A 24,414-nucleotide genomic window follows, 5' to 3' on the forward strand; every position below is an offset into this window, starting at 1 on the left:
TAGAATATACATCTTAACAGTGGTATTAAATGTGATATACTTACTACTTTATGTATCCCACATCGTGTACCACAAGCCACTGGAACGGAGTATTTTCATACTGTCCAAATGGCAGCACCAACCTTGCCAGGCATAGCTGACGGGACGGCGCAGCTACACCGAGGACTCGAACGAGCTTCTCCGCACAGGTCAGGGCGGTGGTCTGGTTCAACAGCTCCGGTGAAGGTTTGGGGAAGACCATCCTCTTCTCCCGGTAGAGTCGAGCTTCCTGCATCGCCACCAGTACAGCCTGTTGGCAAATTTCAGGGGCGTCTTGGTTAACGACGCGAATTACGGGAGTCGCCATCTTCCGTTTAAAGTAATATAATATATACGACACTACTATATACTTTTGTGCAATGTAAGTTAAAAACGTGGACAATGCGGGTAGCGAAAACAGACTGTCGAAGAAGTGGTTCTGATGCTGCGTTTAGATGTTCTTTTGATTCACTTCGATTCGCTCGCTCAGTTCATATTTGCATACGCGTCGTCGGCGACCATAGACTCTCAGCCAATCAGAGCGCTTAACTGTCTACAGTCGACAAGCGACCGTAGACTCTCAGGCAATCAGAGCGCTTAACTGTCCACAGTCAGCAAGCGACCGTAGACTCTCAGCCAATCAGAGTGCTTAACTGTCTACAGTCGACAAGCGACCGTAGACTCTCAGCCAATCAGAACGCTTAACTGTCTACAGTCCGCAAGCGACCGTAGACTCTCAGCTAATCAGAGCGCTTAACTGTCGGCAAGCAACCGTGGAATCTCGGCCAATCAGAGCGCATTAACTGTCTACAGTCTCCGTAGACTTTTGCACTACGATAGACTCGACTTCGGAATTGATCCCAAACGTCATTGGAGGAAAATCCGTGTGCACCGATTAGCAGAGGTGTACTATGGGAAAAGTTAAAAATAACGTAAGTCATATTTCGTTGGTGTTGTTAACAGCTTTAGCCATCAGCATATTTGGTATACAGTCGTCCCTCGTTTATCGCGGTTAATCCGTTCCAGAGTACTGCGTTAAATTAATTTCCGCGATGTAGGATTCTTTATTTCTTTATTATTGGGCTGCACCTGGCGTTGAAGGATTTGCGGGGCTGCTCGAATGCATAGGCCTACAGTCCATACATACAGTAATTTTAATTTTAATTGTAATACAGAGGTGTATAATTGACTCAGACAACCGAGCGCGCGCTGTATAATTTTCACTGTCTATCAACTTTTTAATGAATAAATGTATTTGAAAAAACCGCGATAGAGTGAAGCCGCGAAAGTCGAAGCGTCAAATGGCGAGGGACGACTGTAGTGTGTTTTAGTTGTTCAAGCAATTGTCTTTGTTTACAGAGGCGGTATCTGTTGCTTGCAATGATGGTGAAGAACACGACCCTAATTACATCTGCTTAATCACGTGACTTCTTTTAATCTCTTTACATGATTTACTTGTGCTTTAGTTCATGGCATTTAAGACAGTTGTAATGTTTGTTATCTTAAGTATATTTGGATAATCAAATCTGTCATTCAATTTATTTGACAACAGGACTACTGATTTTTGAATTATAAATGCTGTCTAATTTGCTACATAACAATGTTATACTGTATTAGTGACTCAATCTATAAATCAATAAATTATTCAAAGTATATGTGTGTAATGCTTTGTCTTTTTTCTAAATGTCATTTACATTTCACAGCGACAGCAAAGGTCGGTAGAACAGGGAAACGTGGCAAATTCGAAACACATGAAGCAAACGCGACACTCGTACACACCTCAAACATACGGCAAAGTTAGCACTACTAATAAGATCAAACCAAATCCGTAAAGCATCAGCCTATGGCAAGCCGTTTTAACATTTAATCAAGTCACACTCCTATCCGTAATTACATTTTAGATATGCATAATATCATTTCTCCTAGCCAAAATTATATTCTTACTAGTCAGAATGGCAAGTACAGATATCCACAATTTCATTCTTAGTAGAAAATGTATTTCAAGATATCTAAAACTTTATTTCTCCTAGTCACAATTCTATTTAAGATATCTTTAAATCTTTACAAAGTATATAAGTGGCCGTTTTGACATTTAATCACTAGACTGGATATGTATTGCAGATATCCGTAATTCAATTCTTCCTAGTCAAAAAGAGCATTTCAGATATCCACAATGACATTCTTCCTATCCACAATTGCCATTTCAGAAATCCACAACGTCATTCTTCCTAGGAGAAATTGCGTCACTTTTATGGCAAGCCGTTTTAACATTTAATCAAGTCACACTCCTATCCGTAATTACATTTTATATATGCATAATATCATTTCTCCTAGCCAAAATTATATTCTTACTAGTCAGAATGGCAAGTACAGATATCCACAATTGTATTCTTACTAGTAGAAAATGTCCATAATCTTGCGGGAGCGGGCAGGAGCGGGACTGAAAAATCCGCCTGTTTGCACCTTTTGCCCTGTTGAATGTGACGTTCAGTGTTACTAGATGTTGCACCAGGGCCATGGGGAAACATCTCATCACACTTTGTACATGTATAAAGCCGTCAATGACAATAAAGTAACCTTAACCGTAACCTTAATTAAAATCACACAAATACCCAAAGCATAAATACACAAATTAGCACCATATTATATTTAAACAGCCTTTTAAGTCCACCAATTAGCACATATACAGGAGTACTCATGACTGTATTGTACTTGCATGTAAAAATATGAACGTACTAAAAGGCTGAAACATTCTCAACACAGTGCTAATCAAACATAACATACCACACAAGGTGTTTTTAAAACGGTATTAAAACATCTGCAGAACTCTAATAGTTCTAAAATTTCAATTAAATGGCCATTTAAACAAATAAAATGTCACCTTAAATGCCGGCTATTAAAAACTAAAACCTTTAAAAGAGGAACAGACCCGCCGACCTCCGACCTCTGCACAAGGGTCAGGCTGTAACAGGGTCATACACATTCCTAAAACACGTAAAATCAGCACCTCGGGAATAAAACATGGTCAATCACACAATGTACAGCCCAACAAAGAACTAAAATGTTAATAAATACAGTTAATATTAATAAATAAGTGCTAAAAGTGATCAACCAAAGTCGCACTCAATAAATTCTGTACATGCTATTAGTTAAAATATTTCAAATACAACAAACGCACAAAAAACACAGCACACTTACCTAAAACCCGAAGTACCTCCTGTGTGCTTCAGAAAGGTGCGTCATGTCCACCCTGTAGGATGGAGTGTCCCCACCTAAACGAACCGGGGTTAAAGCCAGAATAGGCCCTTCCAACTCTCCTTGGCCCCGTGGTAGCCCTACTGGGTGACGTCAGTCTCCATCCTGAACCCCAAGTCGGCCCGAATTTTGCAAAATACCCCTTGTGCCTCCAGATGAACCCCTCTGCGGATGAGCACGGTCCTGGCATTCCACAGCTCTTGCTTGGTAATGCTGACCAGCAGCCACATCGAGGGGCCGAAGGGGTTATGGAGGTTAGGGTCCCACCCCTTCAACACCTTGTCGTAGGTCAGACCGGGCTGTGGGTCTACACGTCCACACAGGCCCGCTACCAACCCCCAGACTCTCTGTGCGTGCCCACAGTCCCAAAACACCTGCCTGACGGTCTCATCCTCCCTGCACTCAGGCCTGGGGCAGCGGGGGTGTCTGGTCAGCTTATGTCTGTGTAAGACGTCCCTGACTGGCAGCTTACCATGAAGGCACTGCCAGTTCAGGTCCTGCAGCCTGTGATCCAAGCCCTTAGGTGACATTAACTCCCACTCTCCGAAAGCGAGGACTCGTCCAGCTGCTGTTTGCCAAATCAATCGATAACACGAATGATACAAATGAGTTTCAGGCAACACAGAAGGCTCCAATAGTCTTAGCAGACAGATAGACAGACAGACAGACAGACAGACAGACAGACAGAGGTGTCAAGTCAAGTTACCTCACTTTACTCACAAGTGGCATGTAGAAGTAAATAATAAATAAATATCAGAAAAAATGCCAAATAATGAGCATTGGTCACTTATGTGGCTCCACTGCTTCCATCATCACCAATTATAAACATTACATCACTGTTTACTTTTACATTGTGTGTCAGTGTGTCTCTCCCCTGCACTAGTCTTGTACTGTATGTCCATGCAAACAGATTGGGTTGCCAGATATTTCAAGATAATTCAGATTAGATCCAAAAACTGTCAAGTCTAACAAATCGTTCTCTAATTTTTATCACATGCCTTCTTCAAATTTCTTGCTTAAACAGTTTATTTTGTGATGTGGCATAGCTTTCACTGTTGAAATATGATTAAAATATATATCTTCTATTCTATTCATAACTTTGAATTCAGATAAGCTGTGACTTTGTGTATTACAAAAACGTCTCTTGTTCTCTAATTTTGATTGCCACTACATGTAGCACCGCGGTCCGGGGAACGTTATTTCGCATCACCGTATGCAGCGTACTGGAAAAAGCTGAGGTGACTTGACTTAACACCTTTCCCCTCCCCCACACCTCTCTCTTGTCTCCAGGTCTCTTCTCCCCGTGTCATTGTCTGCACGTCTATCTATCTATCTATCTATCTATCTATCTATCTATCTATCTATCTATCTATCTATCTATCTATCTAATCTGCCTGCCTGCCTGCTGAGAGTATTGGAGTTGTCTGTGTTGCCTGAAACTCGTTTTTATCATTCGTGTTATCGGTTCATTTGGCAAACAGCAGCTGGACGAGTCCACGCTTTCGGAGAGCGGCAGTTAACGTCACGCCGAAATGCGGAACGCCCACTAAGGGGGGCGCAATCAGCGTATTACGGATGAACCGGGGCTGCTGTTGGGTGCGCTTTGGCCATTCTCCACAGGTAAGGTTTAAAGAAGCTTTTTTCGTTAATATTCGGTTACGGTAATATTGTTTGTGTAAATCACGCGATTAAAATTTGCATCGTCAAGCTATTTGCTGTTTACTGTTGCATTCATCGGTGTTTTGCAAACTTTCGGTGTCCGACGCTCAAAATGACAAATTGTGCAAATCAAATGCTTCGACGGCGAGATATTTCTTTTATATTTTTCTGTGGGGAGAAAATCCACACGTTTTCCCACTTTTCGTCTGAGAATTAATTTAGATGCCAATTATAATGCACAAGCGATAGCGGCCTTGTCAGCGGCGTGTAGTCTCTCGTTAGGCCTTGTAAGGCGCTGACTGCAAAAGTGACCTCGTATTAAGTCTAGTAAATATTCCTCACAGTGATCCTGAACGTGTGACTGCGCAGGTATATGCCTTTAATGTTAATTATTAATTATGATCATAAATCGTATCTCAACCGCAAACCCCGCTTGAGAAAAGGCCGGTTTCCTTTGGGCCCGTGACACGGTCCCCCAAACGAATAGATTAGATGGGGGGTGGTGGTGACACTTTCACCCATGTTTGGCTAGGCCCGGTTAATTGTGTCTGTCCGTGTCGGCCTTGAGTTTGTTTGGTTGCAGTCAGAAAGAAGGGTGTTGTCGAGGTCGTTAAAGGCCGTGGGTATTAGATTATATATAACGACAAATCTAACGGCAATCCATGCCAGTCGAATAAGTTATGAATTGTACAACAAAACAACCCTGTTATTTTCGTGTGTCACTTTCTCCACAATAGCGGGCCAGCTACCCGACCGGGGCTTGTTCAAAAAAAGGCGTGCTTGGCGTTCGGTATCCCTGCTACCCGGTGTTACTCGCAAGGGGTCGTGGTGAGGTTTTTTTTGTCAGTGGGTTAAGACACCGACGTGTGTAACATTTTAGGCGTGTTTTCAAGAAACATTCGTGAGCTTTTAATTCCGTTGCATGGGTGGGCAGAGTGATTTCACCGTTGGGGCCCCTAAGCCAGGCCCTTACCCTCCAGTTGCTTCGGGGACGGTCGCTCTTTGGATAATAGCGCCTGTTAAATAAAATATACAATTATGTACCCTAAACAGACCAATTCGGAGATGTGCTAAATGTGCGCGCACGTAAGCAGGCCAACTAATCGGCCAGCATCAGAAACTCGTGCGTCTGCAGTGTGAGAGCGGCGCGAGCGTCGGCTGTCCTGCGCGTGCAAGTAGTGAGAGGCTTTGACTGCTTGTCTCGGGCACCTCCGCCAATGATGGGGGAGGAATGCACGCGTGTGTAACTTCCCCTGTATCAAGCATTGTAGGAAAGCACATACGGGCAACAGGAACTGACGATGATTGAAATTGCAAAGTCTGTCCTCCACTAACACACTTTATCTCCCTTTCTCGGGGGGGGATTGATCATCACAGTTGGTGAGGTCTGCTTCGCTGCAGCCACAGCATCGCTTTCCTCCGCCGAAGAAACTGGGCAAGGCAGCGGCCGATAGATTTCAATCGCTGCGATTCTCTTGTACTAATTGAGAAACACGCAGGGAGATTTTTGCTAGACAGAATAAAGACAAACGTGCTCCGTGTCCGTGTGCAGCTTTATTAAAGGGACATTGTGTTTCCTGTGTTAGCCGGTCTGTGTCGTAGTCAGAGCAAACGTTTAATGTTGCGGAGTATTCGGAGGTACCTGTCTAGAGACGTTCACATTAACAGGATAAAGTTGTAGTCGCGAGAGCTTGACAATGGTGAAGCCACCGCGTTGAATTCTGGGATATGCATGTCGTGGAGCAGGGTGGTTTTCCGCGAATGTTGCCTTGTTTCTTTGGATGTTTCAGTTATGTGTGAATGAGCGCGTTTCGTGCTGGGCTTGGTGTTTCCGTCGAGCGCTAATGTGGCACAGAGCATTGCCGTGGAGGGGCTGTATGTGTCGGTCATACATCTGGGTCTGGCGGCGAATTTGTGGGTATCGCTTCTCGGCCTTTTGGCTAAGATCAAGTGTAGTATCTGTTCTTATCAGTTTAATATCTGATACGTCCCCTATCTGGGGACCATATATTAAATTGATTTTTGGAACAGGGAGATGGAATAGGGGCTTGCTCCGTCCACTCCACGCATCGACCTGGTATTGCAGTATCTCCAGGAACGGTGCACCCCCTATCGGGGAAAGTTGTTGTGGAAGAGTAGATGTGGCGGGTTACAGTTTCTATAAGCAGCGATCCATTCATTTCTAGTGGCTGTTGCTTTATGAATTTGGTTTGATTTTTCTAGTACTGCCAATTTCACCATGTATTTCAGCTGTGTACGAGTGTGGCGTTTGCTTCACGTGTGTCGAATTTGCCACGTCTTCCCGTCCCCCTTGCGAGAGCGTAACAAATTTTAAGAAACAATGTTATAATATTAGAATAGGTATGTCTTGGAGCAGAGTGTTTTTTCGCAGAGGCCGGTGTGTGTGTGTTTGTATATTTTAGCTGTGTGTCAATGAGCCTAGTGGCGCTGACGGTTTCCGTGTTACAGGGCATTCTTATGAATGGAACATTTTTTGTAGAATGTACATCTGGGTGTGGGCAAAGGCCGGCGCGATTAGGTGACGTGGTCGGTGACGTTGACAACGCCGTGTGCGCGCATGCGCGTTTGGCTTGTTGGGACCAGTGTGATCGTAAATTGAAAACCACGAATATATTTTTAAAATATTAAATTGTAATTTAAATATTTTCATTTTTATTACACACTGAATTGCAGACTTTTAAAATTAACAAAGTAAGAGTAACAGGCATATTTTACCCTGTTGTTGAACCTTGAGTTTTGCTCCTTTTGAGTTTTGCCTTTTTGTTCGTGTCAGTCCTTACGTGCTCCTCGCCTTCCATCGATGTCCAAATACCATGTGGTTTTTGCAGAGACAGCTTAACCGCACTCATGCATATTTGGCTCCTTGATAGCGGTATTCTTGTGATGTACTCTTTGCCTCGCTAGTACGCTATTGTGGCAACCGTTTCTGCTAAACGTATTCTATGGGTGAAATGTGACAAAATAGTCATTTCCCTCTGCATTTCGCGTTACATATTTACAATGCAATACCTTTGTCATTGCACAAGTACCACTTTCACTGCGCAGGTACAAAGACTTTGCCGCTTCTATTATTGCCGATGCTATTATTGATGATAAATTAAACGTTGAACGCAAAGATAAAAATGCCAGTAAGTAGCAAATGAAAGCAGCATCAGCACCAGTACAGTACAAACGGTCTTGTATTACAGTTTTTATAATACAATTTGAAGCCGGTGTTGGTTATACTAAGATGAATCTCCCACCACGTAACTTTATGCTTTTGGTAACTCGGTACAGTTGTCTGTGTGATTGGTCGGTTTTTCAAATTATGAACCACGTGGCATTCTGGGAATTCTGAAAAGCATGACAGCACGCAAAATGAAAACGAAACTCTTCCTATGGCAGCAGTGAGAGCAAAGCAAAAGCCGTTTTGTTAAATCTTGATCAGAATGGCGGTAGACTTGGAGCTGGCTGTGTGAAAGGATTAACCGTAAACTGAACATTTTTGCTGTGGAGTGGCGCGCCATCTCGAGGCAGAAGCAACTCATACTTACCTGGCAGGGGAGATACCATGATCAAGAAGGTGGTTCACCCAGGGCGAGGCTCAGCCATTGCACTCCGGTTGTGCTGACCCCTGCGAATTCCCCAAATGTGGGAATCTCGACTGCATAATTTCTGGTAGTGGGGGACTGCGTCCGCGCTCTCCCCTGATTTATGGTATAACGAAAGAACACACTGCTGATCAGTCTTTGACAGTGCTGTTTTCACTCTGCCTATTCTCCATCTCGCCGCTAGGTGCTTTTACCAAATGGTGTATATGTATTGCACTTGCTGTGCAGTGACTGTAACGATCTGATTGCTTTGTTGGTCAAGTCGAAGCAATTCCTCACGCTCTACAGCTTTTGGCCGTGGATCCTGCTCCAGTGAGAGAACCTTCCACCACTTATTCTGTATACTGTGTCATTGTAATATTCCCCTGTAAATATACATTTTGCAGTCTTCAGGATAGCATTGGGTGCTATATCCATTCATCTGCCATATCAGTTGCAATTTCCCACACTGCATATATTTTAAATGGTTTAAAAAAACTGTTCTTAAAAACTATTTACATTTGGCAATCCCCAAAGGGAAAAGCTGAAAAGATGAAGAGGAGCTACACCTCATTCCTGCAAGTTATCTACAACAGAGGTAAAGTGTTCATAGAGTGTAACTATTGCTCAGACCTTTTAGATGGAGACATTTTTACCAGGAAGAAACTTTTTTTTTTTGTACTTTGTGTCTCTGGGTTGGTTCGCCACAGAGTGTACAAACAGGGAGATTTTGTATCCGTGACAGTTTGTCTCCAACACCTGAGGGGGCTTCCTTCAGTTTATGCTTGTACTGCGTAGCTCTCGCCCAGGCTGAAGGACTGCCAGTGCTGTGGCATGTGCTTACAGCCATGGCCGAAATTATCGGCAAGGTAAACTTCTTGTGGACAAAGGAAAACGTAGATCTCTGGAGATTGTTGGTATTTTTCCACAATTTTTGTTCTCAAGTCCTCAGACAATTCTCTGCTCTTTCTGTTCTCTGTGCTTAGTGTGACACACAGACACAACAGAAAGGTTGAGTCAACTTTTCTCCATTCTCACTGGCTCCAGGTGTGATTGCTATATTGCCAGCACCCGTTTCTTGCCACAGGTGAGTACAAACAAACATCATATGCTTGAAATAAAACGACTTACCCACTATTTTGAAAAGGTGCCATTAATTTTGCCCAGCCCATTTTTGGAGTTCTGTGTGACAGGATGGCAAATTTGGCTTTTTTCTCAGCTTTACTTGTGTTGATCCAATGCACGTAAAGGAAATAAACGTGTGTATACCAAAACATTTGTAATTGCAACAATATTCTGGGAGAAATGGTGCATTTTCTGGAAAAATTCAGGGGTGCCGATAATTTTGGCCACGACAGTAGAAGCGGGTATCATGGGCACAGATGGACAGACTGATGTGGGCAGACCAACAGTCACAGGAGCTGACTGACTGGCGAGCATTATGGGCCGTGTGGAGGGGCCAGCAATCACAGGGGCTGCTGCAGATGCAGAGAGGGAGGTCACAGGTCTGGGGATGGTAGAAGTGGGTGGGGTTTTTCTCAGCGGTGCTGACAGTGGTGGTTGTGGCCGGGAGAGTGGCATCACCATATCTGTCCTTCCCTTTAACACCTTTGTGCCTGCCGTGCTGGGTGTGGGCACATATTCCATTAGGGTGTAGTCTGGTGGAGGGAGGACCGCTGGCTGGTGTGGTGCCGGAGGTGGGTCAGCGGATGAGATGGAGCTGGTCTTTGTGATGGTTAAAGGCTGTTTCGTTGCATGCATGTTGAGGAGCCTCTCTTGGTGACGAATGAAGTCCCGCATGGTCTTAGTGTTAATCTTTGGCAGAGGAATGCCAGCTTTGCCCAAAACTAGATCCTCCACCAAAATCCGGTGCTGGATTGGCTCGTACGCCTTTAAGGTAAAGGTCTTCTCAGGACTGGTGCGAGACCCGAGGTGAGCACAGCCACAACAGCTTCACCAGTGTGTACATCAGTCTCTTGTGCTGCGCGCTGATGTCATGTTGGGCTGGGGTGTCCAGCTTGGCCATCTTCACCCTCTGTACTACCACAGCCTCGAATGGGTCATCTCTTTTTATGCGGCAGTAGAGGGTGTTGCCCCAGTGTGATTTGTACAACTGGTTGAACTGCTGTGGATGTTTCTCATGCTCTTCCATGGCATTCCAGGCTTCAAGGACCCTGTTCCTCTGCTCAGTGCTAAGTGACAGCTTGTCCTCTATTAAACTAATCTCCACCAAGACAGAGCAAAACTTTTCCAGCTTTTGAAAGCCAGGAAGAGGATTTGGACTGCAGGCATCCTCCTTTTTAAGTAAGACATTATTCTAGAGATATAAATGAAAAAAATAAAAATAAATTATATATACACTCACCTAAAGGATTATTAGGAACACCATACTAATACGATGTTTGACCCCCTTTCGCCTTCAGAACTGCCTTAATTCTACGTGGCATTGATTCAACAAGGTGCTGAAAGCATTCTTTAGAAATGTTGGCCCATATTGATAGGATAGCATCTTGCAGTTGATGGAGATTTGAGGGATGCACATCCAGGGCACGAAGCTCCCATTCCACCACATCCCAAAGATGCTCTATTGGGTTGAGATCTGGTGACTGTGGGGGCCATTTTAGTACAGTGAACTCATTGTCATGTTCAAGAATCCAATTTGAAATGATTTGAGCTTTGTGACATGGTGCATTATCCTGCTGGAAGTAGCCATCAGAGGATGGGTACATGGTAGTCATAAAGGGATGGACATGGTCAGAAACAATGCTTAGGTAGGCCGTGGCATTTAAACGATGCCCAATTGGCACTAAGGGGCCTAAAGTGTGCCAAGAAAACATCCCCCACACCATTACACCACCACCACCAGCCTGCACAGTGGTAACAAGGCATGATGGATCCATGTTCTCATTCTGTTTACGCCAAATTCTGACTCTACCATTTGAATGTCTCAACAGAAATAGAGACCCATCAGACCAGGCAACATTTTTCCAGTCTTCAACTGTCCAATTTTGGTGAGCTCGTGCAAATTGTAGCCTCTTTTTCCTATTTGTAGTGGAGATGAGTGGTACCCGGTGGGGTCTTCTGCTGTTGTAGCCCATCCGCCTCAAGGTTGTGCGTGTTGTGGCTTCACAAATGCTTTGCTGCATACCTCGGTTGTAACGAGTGGTTATTTCAGTCAAAGTTGCTCTTCTATCAGCTTGAATCAGTCGGCCCATTCTCCTCTGACCTCTAGTATCAACAAGGCATTTTCGCCCACAGGACTGCCGCATACTGGATGTTTTTCCCTTTGCACACCATTCTTTGTAAACCCTAGAAATGGTTGTGCGTGAAAATCCCAGTAACTGAGCAGATTGTGAAATACTCAGACCGGGGGCCCGGAAATTCTCTTCCACAGTCTCCGAACAGCTGCCGATAGCGGTGTTGAGGCGGACGATCAGCGGCGCAGAGTAGATCCTGTGGCGCCGTCCTCTGCCACCAAACATGGCATCCGAGCTCCTGTCCCAGTTCCACCGTGCAATGCCGCTTACCAGGTAAACCTGTTAGGGCCGCACTGCGCAATGAGGACCTGGACATCACAATAAATTGTACAAAGGTGTTGGAATAACAACAGGGCCATGTTTCATTTGTTAGAAGTGATCAGATTACACGTTCATACCTGGAATCATGCTTTGTGGAATCCTTCCAGGCTGTTGCTTCCACGCACACATTTGTAGTACGGCACATCCACATTGTTGATGGTTGTTACGGGCCACCCTTTACATGCTCATGTCTAGGGTTGGGTACCGAAAACCGGTGCCAATACGGCACCGGTACCTATATAACCGGTATGTACCGGACCGAAACAAAACGCGGATTTCGGTGCCACTCAGATGCCTGAACTGTCGATTTAAATATTTGTTCTCTGGGGCTATGATGACACAGTTGTAATAAGCATAAGATTCATCAACACACACGTGACATCATCAGGAAATGAGACCATCCGAGATGCGCGTGAATGCAGCAACTAACGTTACACTTGCTCTGACGGCAGCAGGTGGTCTACCGCTATCTTAGCTTGCTAAATTAAACAACTTTTGTTAAAATGTCTAAAACTAAACGGTCGAAAGTGTGGCTATATTTCACAAGAAAGGATTCCAACACCGCGGCGTGCAGCAAATGTTTTACAACAGTTGCGTGTAAAGTGGGAAACACGTCAAATCTAATGAAACATTTGAGGGTACACGGAATAAACTTAAAAGCAGAGGGATGCACCGTGCTTGACAGCTTGCGGACAACAGCTGGCACGATCGGTGTGGATGACCCCCGCCCCAGTCATACCAACCGTAGCAAAAAGGAGTCCACCGATTATGATGACGACAGCAGGCTTTCCGCAGGTTAGTAGTAGGCTAATGTAACGTTAAATTAACATTGATAGGTGGCTTATGTTTTGTTGTTGTTTGTATTTACATATATATTCATATATACTTTAAACTTTTAATATATTGTTGAATTTTAAGCATTCAATTTTTCAATAAAAATTTATTCTTGAGTCATCCACCATCATTTTGTGGCTTTTGTAAAGTATCGGTTCAGGCACCGTTTTGGCACCGGTACCGTTTTAAAAGTATCGATTTGGCACCGGTATCGAAAAAACCCCAAACGATACCCAACCCTACTCATGTCTGGTGGATCCTGGATGCACTCCAGATGCTGCCGCTGCTGCTCTGCCCAAATCTGTGGCCACTGTAAATGTATATGGATACATCCTGTGTGTTTTACTTTTACACTACAGGTATTCGTGTTGTAATGTCTTTTTTTTTTTTCCAGGCCTTTTTTTGAAGAGGCTCACTCCATTCTCGTCCAGCCCTGCGGGACCTTTAAGCTCCGCAATAGCCAGGTGGATGAACTGGAATGTGTCCTGAGCCCCAACTATGACCCTCCGCACATGGTGTTTCAGCTGCTCCCTGGAAATGTAGAGGTGCGCTACATCCTCATCTGACGTGGACTTTAGCGCTGCCGGGTCCTTGGCTCTGACAGCCTTGATGAGCAGCTCCAAGTCCATGCGGTTGTATGCCAGCACTGCCCCAGCTACCGCAGACTTGAACGTGGCGTACTTGCAGTGGCTGCGTCAAACCGGTGGATCCAGTGAAAGATGTCCAGATGCACAACCAGCCCACTGTCCACCCAAGGCTAGAACATGGTCTCCACTGCTGTTGGGCCCTTTGCACAGCAACACCCACGGTCCACATACAGAATTTTGGGGACAGGTTGATTTGCCAGCCGAAACCTTTCCATGACACCACGGCACATCGGCTGCAGCTTCTTAGACTCCTCACAGGTGAGCACAAAGGAAACTATTTGAGAGCTTGTTTCCTATGCTGGTAAACCAGTCAGCTGAGCCCTGACCTTCCCCAGACAGCTTCTTCGCCACCTACAAATGATGTCAAGTTTGCGTAAAGTGATAATCTGTTAGATTTTAACGATAGGTGATCATTTTATGTGAAAATTATTGGATAAAAATTAGAAAAAGCTGCAATTACATTTTTTTTTCTTTTTAATCATATAGTATGTTCACATACTTTCTTGGCGGAATCCATTTTCAGCACAGTGCCAAAAGTGGAGAGGATCCAGCTCTGGAAGTCCCGCACATTGTCAGCCTCGGCCAGCAGGAAGGAGTGACGCAAGAGACGTGCAGAGGGAATCTCTCTTTGAGGAGGTGGTGCCTTGACTGTGTGCTTTAATGCAGAGACAATCCCTCCGGGTTCCACTAAAGTCATAAGGAGCGGGGTGTAGAGGTCCTTGCACTGAAGGTACTCTTCACCGTGATTCTCCTGTATCTGCCGCCACACCTTGACCATAGTGTTTCCTTCAGTCCGCTCCCTCAGAAGACGCACAACATTCCTGTCCACACCGTGCCTGTAAGCAGAGGCACCGTAAATATTTTGAGCTGAATTTGAGCTACTGTTTTTACAGGTCTTAAAATAAACAAGAGAGGCCAGCACTCCAACTTTTATTGCCCAAAGATTTAGGGAGCTACAGACAGCAGAGTGGACCTCAAAGACTCATGGCTACTAGCCTCAATATACAGATAGGTTATGTTTGTATGTGTCCTTAGACAATCTTAGTGATTTGTGTGCCACCCTTATAACCATGTTCACCTATTTTAACCCTTTACACTTGAATACTTATATAAATTTGAATAAATAGGTAGAGCTATCACTGCATATATGTCCTCATGGTTATACCTGAAGAGTCTTGGAAATTAAATAGTGTAACCAGCTATCAGTGTGTCCTAACTTTCAGAGATTCTTCTTTCTTTAACAACCCCCCCCCCCCCCTTTTCTCTTCCACATTACTCTGTGGCCCTTATCTGATCTTTATGGCCTGTTAGCATTTCTATACTTGCTATGCTGCATGAAAAGAACTGAATTAAGTTGTACATTATCCATTCGGGGGAGAAGATCAATTGGGATAAGCCACACCAACCAAAATATGTTGTTCCCAGATGTGCAACTTAAATTGGTATTACCACAAACTAATGGCCACGCCTATCTTAGGGTAAGATTTTTGAATGTGAATGTCATGTAATGTCTGTACAAAGTGTAACATCTGTTGAGATGCAACCCAAAACACCTGTACCGTATACTGATGTGAGTCAGTAACATACATGATACAAGTAATTGTTAATAATTAATACAGATGGTATGAGGTGTGAACCTGTGAAACTGGTATGGCATGTTTGGTGTCAAACTGTGGAAAATCACTCCTGATTCCAAATCTGGTCAGTGGTTACCATGAAAGTGTATGTATCAAAAGTTACACCAGCTTAATGAAAATCATCAGTAAATAGGAATCAGTCTGGTCATAAATCCCAAAAGGACTGCCACAGACATCCCCTCCGAAAGGCCACCAAATGGATGGTCAGCCATTGGTTCAGGTTTCGAATTCCTGGTCATCCCTATTCATGAACTTTAGACTCTAAAACCTGGCACCTCAGAACAAAGCCAGGGGAGTAGCAGAAAGAACATCAGCCTGAAGAAGAGAAGCCCTCCAGTGAAGGCCCAGCTGGACAGAGATCTGCAACCGAGACAAAGCTTCACAAGGAGACTAATCAAAGGGGCTCCACTCCAGCAACTGCTACAAACGCTGCACCTTCCTGAGTGCCATCATCCCGTCAGCTCATCAGTTGTTGCAACCAACTGCCAAGACCCCACCCCCACCACTCTGCAGCCAAGTAAACCAACTTCCTTTCATTCTAACAACCACAAACTCTGCTTGCTTTGCAGAACAGTATTTCCCTTTTAAGGTTACTCCTTTAACTCCGGTCATTGCATTTCCATAATTACATTGTTTCTATTCTGTTATTTCGTGTTTGTTGTTTGTGTTAGGTGTAATGTCTGTCTTATGTTAGTTGTAGCGTTAGTTAGGAATAAATGCATGTCTTTTACACAACTTCAGCCTCCGTTCATTGAGTGCTCACAATAGTCCCTGCCTCTGTGCGGTCTAGTTACACGCCCTGAAACCTCAAACTCGCCTGAAATATTGCAAGAGACTCATCGGCCGTGAGGGGAGCTTCGCTACCAATCGTTTACATTACCTGGTGATGCAGCTCGCTGGATGAGCCTTCTAACCCAGGTTACTAAGTGATACTGGTAATTAGTGAATCCCATTTAAGTCTCTGATTAACAGACTCACGAGGATCCCGCAATTGAGTTTGGAGGAGCCGACCATTCGGCATAACAATTGGTTAATAATCAGCATTAAATAATTAATTTCAAAACATTGGTGGAGATATTAAAATTTACCTGAACTAATAATTCCTACAGTGCTGTATGCTCACTTGGTGGTAAGAATGGCAGGAATCATGGCTTGATGAGCCTCGCTAAGTTGTGATCTGATAGCAGGATCCCATTCGAGCCACCGACCGATCGTGCCACCTTCTCCGCTCCAGGCTGCCTTTGTGCACGGTCCACAACACAGGACCTCCGTCAGCATTGTATACCAGTTGGACACATCACAAATGTGACGTACTTGAAGTGCATATTCAAAGGCAAAACAGAGGCATATGATGTACTGTACTTCTATTTGTATGTTTAAATACACAGTAATATTCCACTTTATTACAATAACTAACACATAGGCTAAGTGACACATAGGCCAAACTTGTAGAGGTGAACATTCTGTCCTGTTCCCACACACACATCACCTCGAGGACACTACAGGGAGCATCTCCACACTCCAACAGGACGCCACACAAAGACACGGCCACGGAAAAAGAGGTCTGGGTTTGGCAAAAAACCTCTGACTTTGAGCCAGGAAACGTCGGCCGACATGATGCCATTGGGGTTTTCCCACAGACGCACCCAACCCTCTAGGTCCATGTACAACACACAAAAATATTTGGTGGTTGTGTAATTTAGTTATGTTAAATATTCAACTGAAAAACATGTAATTGAGAACAACTTGTTTATATTGACTAAATATAATATGATTATTACTTACAGGGGAGTCAGTCAGAGGTGATTCTGTGGGATAGTCATGGCCTGTGGATGGACACTCGGTGGGCCGGCTAGTGAACTCAGGCGTCTTTTGCCGCACAGTAGCCTCGGACCGCTTTGGCTGGACAGCAAACTCGTGCCTCTTGGTCTTCTGAGACTGACTGCTAGGCTCGCCTTTAAATGCAGACTCGTGGGACTTGACTGAGTCTAAGGATTTACCAAACAAGTAGTTTGAATTATTTATTTAAAACAGTCTGTCTGTTAACTCTGCATCTTGCATAACTTCCGCAGACTGACTGGCTGCTAGCAGTTCCTCATCATCTCCTGACCACGATGAAGGGTCATTGCACTTGGAGGTGCTTGCCTGGGGTTGCTGTACAACAAACAAATTGTAACTATCGAGACTTCAAAGTTTTTGCTGACCCCTTTTCTGTTTCATAGCACTTACTTTCTCTTTGTCATAAATATACCTTCTGAAGCTCTTCATCTGCACACTTGTGATGCCTCCTCACAGAACTACTCTGCCTTTATCACCTTTGCCTGCTCCTGACTGTAAAGCTCTGGCCTGTCTTTGTGGGTGGAGTACTGCCTGTAGAGCTCCCACATCTCCTGAAAGGTGTGATCTTCAAACCCTTTCTGACCACAGATACACCTGTCGATGTTGGCCTCAAGGAGAATGGAGACTTGTGGGAAGCTTTCTGCATACTCTGTGAGGTGATCTTTCAGCCACCAGTTTACTATCTCTGCCTTTCTGAGTGGATTAGTCACCTCTGCTCTGTGCTTGTCCAGTATGCTGGAGTCACACACATCAATTTCAACCATCGGCATTAATATCACGGTGCTTAATAGGGCTGGACAATAGATTTTTTCAGCATCAACATTGCAATGTCACATCACCATCCCATGCTGTGTTAAGCGGCTAACTGTTTTACACACACTGTTCTCATTTTCAGTCACTAATCTACATGAGAAGTCTGGTTGTTATTGGGTAAAGTTCAATAAGCTATGGCTTTTTACCATTTTTTGTAGTTATATGCATTCTCATACAAAAACTTCATTCTAGATTTAGAAGTTCTTTCCAAACACATCTATTCAAATCATTTAATATAAAATGCTGCAATTTTTATTGCGGAAAATATAAATATTGCAATGTCAATTGTTTTTCCAATATCGTCCAGCCCTACTTTGTTTCTCTAATTATGTCATAGTTTGTATCTCAGAAAGCCATACACCTCCCTTTCTTTAGGGTATTGATTTTTTATTATAAAAGTTTAAAAGGGTTCAGTGTAACTTGACAGATACTCAGCACGGTCTCAATACCACTCATACTGTACTTGTTATGCATTGTGTGTGCACAGCTCCGGTGAAGGTTTGGGGAAGATCATCCTCTTCTCCCGGTAGGGCCAGTACAGCCTGTTGGCGATTTTCTGGGGCGTCTTGGTTAACGACGCAAATTACGGGAGTCGCCATCTTCCGTTTAAAGTAATATAATATATACGGCACTACTATATACTTTTGTGCAATGTAATAAATACTTCAAGTTGAAACGTGAACACTGAGGGTAGCGAAAACAGACTATCGAAGAAGTGGTGCTGATGCTGCGTTTAGATGTAAATTTGATTCACATCGATTTGCTCGCGCAGTTCAGATTTGCATCCGCGTCGTCGGCGACCGTAGACTCACAGCAAATCAGAGCGCTTAACTGTCTACAGTCGGCAAGCGACCGTTGACTCTCAGCCAATCAGAGCGCTTAACTGTCTACAGTCGGCAAGCGACCGTAGAATCTCAGCCAATCCGAGCGCTTAACTGTCTACAGTCGGCAAGCGACCGTAGAATCTCAGCCAACCAGAGCGCTTAACTGTCTACAGTTACCGTAGACTTTTGCACTACCATAGACTTGACTTCGGAATTGATCCCGAACGTCATTGGAGGAAAATTCGTGTGCACCGATTGGCAGAGGTGTACTACGGGAAAAGTTAAAAAATAACGTAAGTCATATTAAGATTTCGTTGGTGTTGTTAACAGCTTTAGCCATCGGCATTTTTGGCATAGTGTGTTTTAATTGTTCAAGCAATTGTCTTTGTTTACAAAGGCGGAGACTGTTGTTCGCCATGATGATGAAGAGCACGACCCTAATTACATCTGCTTCATCACGTGAGCACAAGTAAACCATGTAGTTCATGGCATTTAAGACAATTGTAATATTTAAGTTATCTTAAGTATATTTGGATAATCAAATTCTGTCATTCAAGTTATTTGACAACAGGACTACTGATTTTTGAATAATAAATGCTGTCTAATTTGCTACATAAGAATGTTACTGTATCAGACACTACAGTTAAGACAATTAACAAAAAACACTGAATATGGTTTAAAAACTATGTTCTAAAAACTATTTACATTTGGCGATCCCCAAAGGGAGAAGCTGAAAAGATGAAGAGGAGCTACACCTCATTACTACAAGTTATCTACAACAGAGGTAAAGTGTTCGTAGCTAGCTTACACTCTATTGCTCAGACCTTTAGATGGAGACATTTTTACCAGGCAGAAACTCTTTCTTTTGTACTTTTTGTACATGTCCCTGGTTTGACTGGCTGCAGAGTTTACAAACAGGGAGATTTTGTATCCGTGACAGTTTGTATACATTTTATTCTGTGCATCCCGTTTATACTATTTAATCTTTAGCGCTAAAGGAGTTCTGGCGTTATAACAACTATTATTCTGTGCTTTACTGGTATTTTAAATGTAATCTGGCTATTACTGGATGACCTAGGTCGCTTTAATCGGTTTATTCATACGCCGATCTCAGTCGGATTCTTGCCTTTACATGGCATTTGAGTTACTGACCATACACCGATCATAAAGTTAACTGTATTCAGTTTACCACTTACCGTAGATAAATCTACCGTAGAAAAATCCACAGGAAGAAGTTCGCCGTGCAGAAACTCTTTACTGAAAACGCCGCTCATGCAGAAAAGTTGCTCAGTAAATGAAATTATTGTACGACATCTCAATCTTTTATTAGCGGCGATTAAATTCCGAGGGGAATGTCACGTTCAATCAAATTAGTGGGCGGCAGCTAGAGAATGCTGCATGCCTAATAGGTAGTCTACGGTCGTCTACGGTCAGATTCTGCCAGACGATTGGCCGTCTACAGTCGGCTAAGCCAATCAGATGGCTGAACTGTCTACAGTCCGTCTACACTACAGTGACTGCAGACTTTGTACTACGGTACACTAGAGGCCTGCGAATTCCCCAAATATGGGAATCTCACCTGCATAATTTCTGGTAGTGGGGGACTGCGTTCGCGCTCTCTCCCCTGATTGATGGTATAACGAAAGAACACACTGCTTGTCAGTCTATGAGAGTGCTGTTTCACTCTGCGTATTCTCCACCTCGCCGCTAGGTGCTTTTACACAATGGTGTATATTAGGGGTGTGCAAAGCAGCCGGTATTTGTATCTGTATTTGTATTTGTTGAGGGGGGAAAAGTATTTGTATTTGTATTCGTATTCGAGTAAAATTCAAAATAGGCGTAAAAATCCAGTTTTTTTGCGTTGCACTTCTAATTTACGTTATAGTGTAAGTATTCTTTAATTATATCCATTATAATAATTATGGATATGCAGTAGACAGAGTAACTTAAACGTACCATATAACTCCTACAAGTGCATCCAATTCGACACAACTACACAAGCATTGTTTTAACCTTTTTAACCAAACGTTAACGTTACTCTGTCAACAGCCTATTGTCTAAATTACCGAGCTAACAGAGCTACGTAAACAGAGCGAACATGAGAGCACCTGACTGCAGACGTCAATAATGCAGCATAATGGAATAATCTCCCGATCAAACTCCGCTTCCCGAAAGTTATAAACTGCCTCCGGAACCCAGTTAAGGTACAAAAATCTATTCAACAAAAACAGTGATACAGTTAAGTCTTTTTTCGCTCAGCCGAGCCTTCTCTGTTGCTGTGTGGAGCAGCCTGTGTCAGTCACCTCTTTTACTCCCCCCCGACTCCTGAACTCACTCACTCATCCGGGCATGCACTGCGGTCTCAAGAGGAAACGCAGCTTTTTGATATAAAGTTTTTCTTGTTCCCGAATACAAATATTTTTTAAAGTATTTGTTCGAAATAAGTATTCGTAAAAAACACATTATTTGTGCCTTTCCGAATACCGTATTCGGGTTCGGCTCCACCCCTAGTGTATATGTATTGTACTTGCTGTGCCGTGACTGCAACGATTTGCTTTGTTGCTTTGTTGGTCAAGTCGAAGCAATTCCTCACACTCTACAGCTTTTGGCTGAAGAAGCATATACTCTTGCAAATATACATTTTGCAATCTTCAGAATAGCATTGCGTGCTATATCCATTCATCTGGTATATCAGTCAGTCAATTTCCTATACTGTATATATTTTTAATGCACTGCATTACCATAGCATAGCTGAAATGATAGGTTGTCATGTCTAATAAATATATACGTCATTGGCACACCTTTGCGACATGAACCTATGACCTTACGGCACATAACAGGCATTGAAAAGGTGGGATCAGTTCGCCTCAAATGATTAATATTAAAGTAAAAAGAGCTCTTGTATCGGCAGTTGTCTACTGGGATTGGAACTGAAAAAATATGTGGATCGGCCCATCCCTAGTTTGTATACAGGTAGTGCACTGAAAAGAAAAATAGGTATGTAAAATTACAGGAAATTTTCACTGTAATCAGTTATGCAGGATATTAATGTACTTTTGTACTTTATACTGTATTTTAGCAGTTAATATTTACCAAATAAAATGTATTTTACAGCATTTTATTCTCCAAACAGATTATTACTGTAGTTAAATATACTGTTTTTAACTACAATACAGGAACTTGCATTAACTTGCAGTAATTTGAACAGACACTATAAACCAAGCAGAACATTTATTTGACTCACCATCACAAGTCACTAAAATTGTAATTCTGTTAAATATTTGTCAAAATTCACAGAATCTTCAAAAATTCAAAGCCTTCTTAATTTCTAAGCAACAATTCAACAGTCATTTACAGACTACAATTTAGAAACATCTTTTTAAAAGCCTTTTAAAACAACATGGATTATTTGTTTAAGTTTGAACAGGTTTGTTTTCATGTACACAACAAAAACAACAAAAACACTGGACCAATCTATGGAACTTTGTTGTTTAGAGCCTTTGCTAAGTGACATCTGTCTGAGGGTTCGAAGGAGAGGGAGGCACGTGAGAGAGAGACTGACAGATGAGGGTTAAGGTGGGGTTTTAGAGACCAAGGAAGTTCCAACCTCATATGGATTAATGCATGTTTCATGAAATTAGAACAGGGTTGAAGGTTGTCGTTGTTTAATGCCACTGATTTTGGAGACCTTTTCATTTTAAGCCTGGCGCTCGCATTTGGACATGCATCTGTAGGAAAGTGAACATGATGGATTAAAAGAATTCATTCACTGACTAAATATACGGCTAAATACAGATGATGCTTTGTGTAAATATATTCGCACATGTGGGCAGTGTGGTGGCACAGCGGTTTCTGCTGCCGCCTCACAGTGAGAAGGTCCTGGGTTCGACCTCCCTGGTCGAACAGCCGTTGAGGCTTTCTGTGTGGATTTTGCATGCTCTCCCTGTGTTCGTGTGGGTTTCCGCCAGGGGCTCCAGTTTTCTCCCACAGTCCAAAAGCATGTTCTATAGGTTGATTGACAACTGTAAACTGGCCAGTAGTGCGTAACTGTGAGAGTGTGTGCCCTGCAGTGTGATGGTTGACAGTGCACCCTGCCCACATTCACATTATATGAAATCCCACTGGAAGTCCATAAATTTTCCAATGAATGTGCACACATGTGGATTAAGGACAGTTAGTTTATTCTGCACCACCTTGCCAGTTCGCTTGCTGGTGACTTTTCCTTGGTGAGCTTTAGATCCACATTCTGGGTTAAGGTGGACATTTTTACATGGCCTTCAATGCAACACAATGCACTTATCAATGTATGAAGTGATAGAAATGACCATATGACCACCTTTGAATAAATTCTATTGTGCAGCATGCCTCATCCGGATACTGCAGGTTAAAATTGCAAAAGCTGGAGAACAGTGTGGCAAGACCCATAGTGAATGACTCTCCCTCAGTCACTACATGGCCCTCTATGGACACCATCCAGCAATTTCTTTACGAAAATTCAGAGTAATATAATATTGTCCTTGACCAAGCATGTGACTAAAATTGATCCATTTAAATAAAAAATGTTATACATACATCCATACTTAGGGCAATCATTCGAGGACTATCAGGCAAAGTCAGAGACCCTTCAATATCAGCTGCAGAGGCGGCTACCTAAAAAAAAAAAAGGGATGATTTAAAAAAATATATCAATACATGTGATTGGTTAATATTTCAATGTGGGTTAATATTTACAATCTGTTACAAAGACAGACAAAGATAACTGTTTATATTCTTTACACTTACATCTGCCTGTAGGAGAAGAGCATCAGCCTGATCTTTGAAGTGAGCCATCAGAATCTGCAGAACATAGGGAGGTGCCACACTGGTGCTGCTTCTCATCAGAACATAGGGAGGTGCCACACTGGTGCTGCTTCTCATTATTACATAGGGAGGTGCCACACTGGTGCTGCTTCTCATCAGAACATAGGGAGGTGCCACACTGGTGCTGCTTCTCATCAGAACATAGGGAGGTGCCACACTGGTGCTGCTTCTCATTATTACATAGGGAGGTGCCACACTGGTGCTGCTTCTCATCAGAACATAGGGAGGTGCCACACTGGTGTTGCTTCTCATCAGAACAGCTTTAACTGCTTCATTGGTAGGTTTTTGCTGGAAAAATTCTGTGATAATTCTACCATATTTTTCAAGAGAGGCCTCTAGTTGTCTGAGAACATTGATGTCTGTTAAAGTTTCACAGTGAATGCTCATACTCCAAAGCCTTCAGTGTCTGTTCTAGGTTCTCAGATAAAATTCACATAGGTGGAATGACGGCAGTCAAAGTAATATTGAAATCTTATAAATGAAAACCACACTGTCTGTCACGCCCCGCTCTGTCCGCTCCTGATGTGTGCCACGCCCACCTCGTTACCTTGTGTTCATCCCTGATTGTTTTCACCTGTGGCTCGTTACCCGTGGCTTGTCTTTTGTATTTAGTCCTTGTCTCAGTTAGTCTGCCCAGATCCGTCATTGTAGTGTCCGTAGATGTCCGTGCCTGTCCGTCCGTCCCTCAATAAACCTCGTTTACCTGACTTCCTGGCTGCTCTCGCCTGCTTCCACGGCTCGCCTGCCTTCCGAACGTGACACTGTCCATAAACTCATGATTGCAGTGGATGGCTTAACTAATACAAGTTAATAGATTTAATATTAGACAGAAACTGCACGCTTTTGGGCTGCTTTGGATG

The 24,414-nt window shown here is 43.3% G+C and overlaps 3 long non-coding RNA genes and 2 other non-coding genes across 5 annotated transcripts; 4 read left to right on the forward strand and 1 right to left on the reverse strand.

The window, feature by feature from the left end:
* Positions 1-890: 890 nt before the first annotated feature.
* Positions 891-23,663, forward strand: LOC111835423 (uncharacterized). Its single transcript, XR_011993507.1, has 4 exons — positions 891-950; positions 19,092-19,153; positions 19,418-19,478; positions 23,489-23,663. It is a non-coding gene; the product is annotated as an uncharacterized lncRNA (long non-coding RNA).
* Positions 6,853-7,043, forward strand: LOC140593356 (U2 spliceosomal RNA). Its single transcript, XR_011993669.1, has one exon. It is a non-coding gene; the product is annotated as a U2 spliceosomal RNA (small nuclear RNA).
* LOC140593352 (U1 spliceosomal RNA) lies at positions 8,479-8,642 on the forward strand. Its single transcript, XR_011993665.1, has one exon. It is a non-coding gene; the product is annotated as a U1 spliceosomal RNA (small nuclear RNA).
* LOC140593259 (uncharacterized) lies at positions 8,779-11,269 on the forward strand. Its single transcript, XR_011993513.1, has 3 exons — positions 8,779-8,855; positions 9,060-9,120; positions 9,509-11,269. It is a non-coding gene; the product is annotated as an uncharacterized lncRNA (long non-coding RNA).
* LOC140593256 (uncharacterized) lies at positions 11,985-18,623 on the reverse strand. Its single transcript, XR_011993508.1, has 4 exons — positions 17,004-18,623; positions 14,081-14,417; positions 12,178-13,932; positions 11,985-12,087 (listed from the first exon to the last, which is right to left on the reverse strand). It is a non-coding gene; the product is annotated as an uncharacterized lncRNA (long non-coding RNA).
* Positions 23,664-24,414: the final 751 nt, after the last annotated feature.

The sequence above is a fragment of the Paramormyrops kingsleyae genome, chromosome 10 (assembly GCF_048594095.1).
Source record: "Paramormyrops kingsleyae isolate MSU_618 chromosome 10, PKINGS_0.4, whole genome shotgun sequence".
Taxonomy (NCBI): domain Eukaryota; kingdom Metazoa; phylum Chordata; class Actinopteri; order Osteoglossiformes; family Mormyridae; genus Paramormyrops; species Paramormyrops kingsleyae.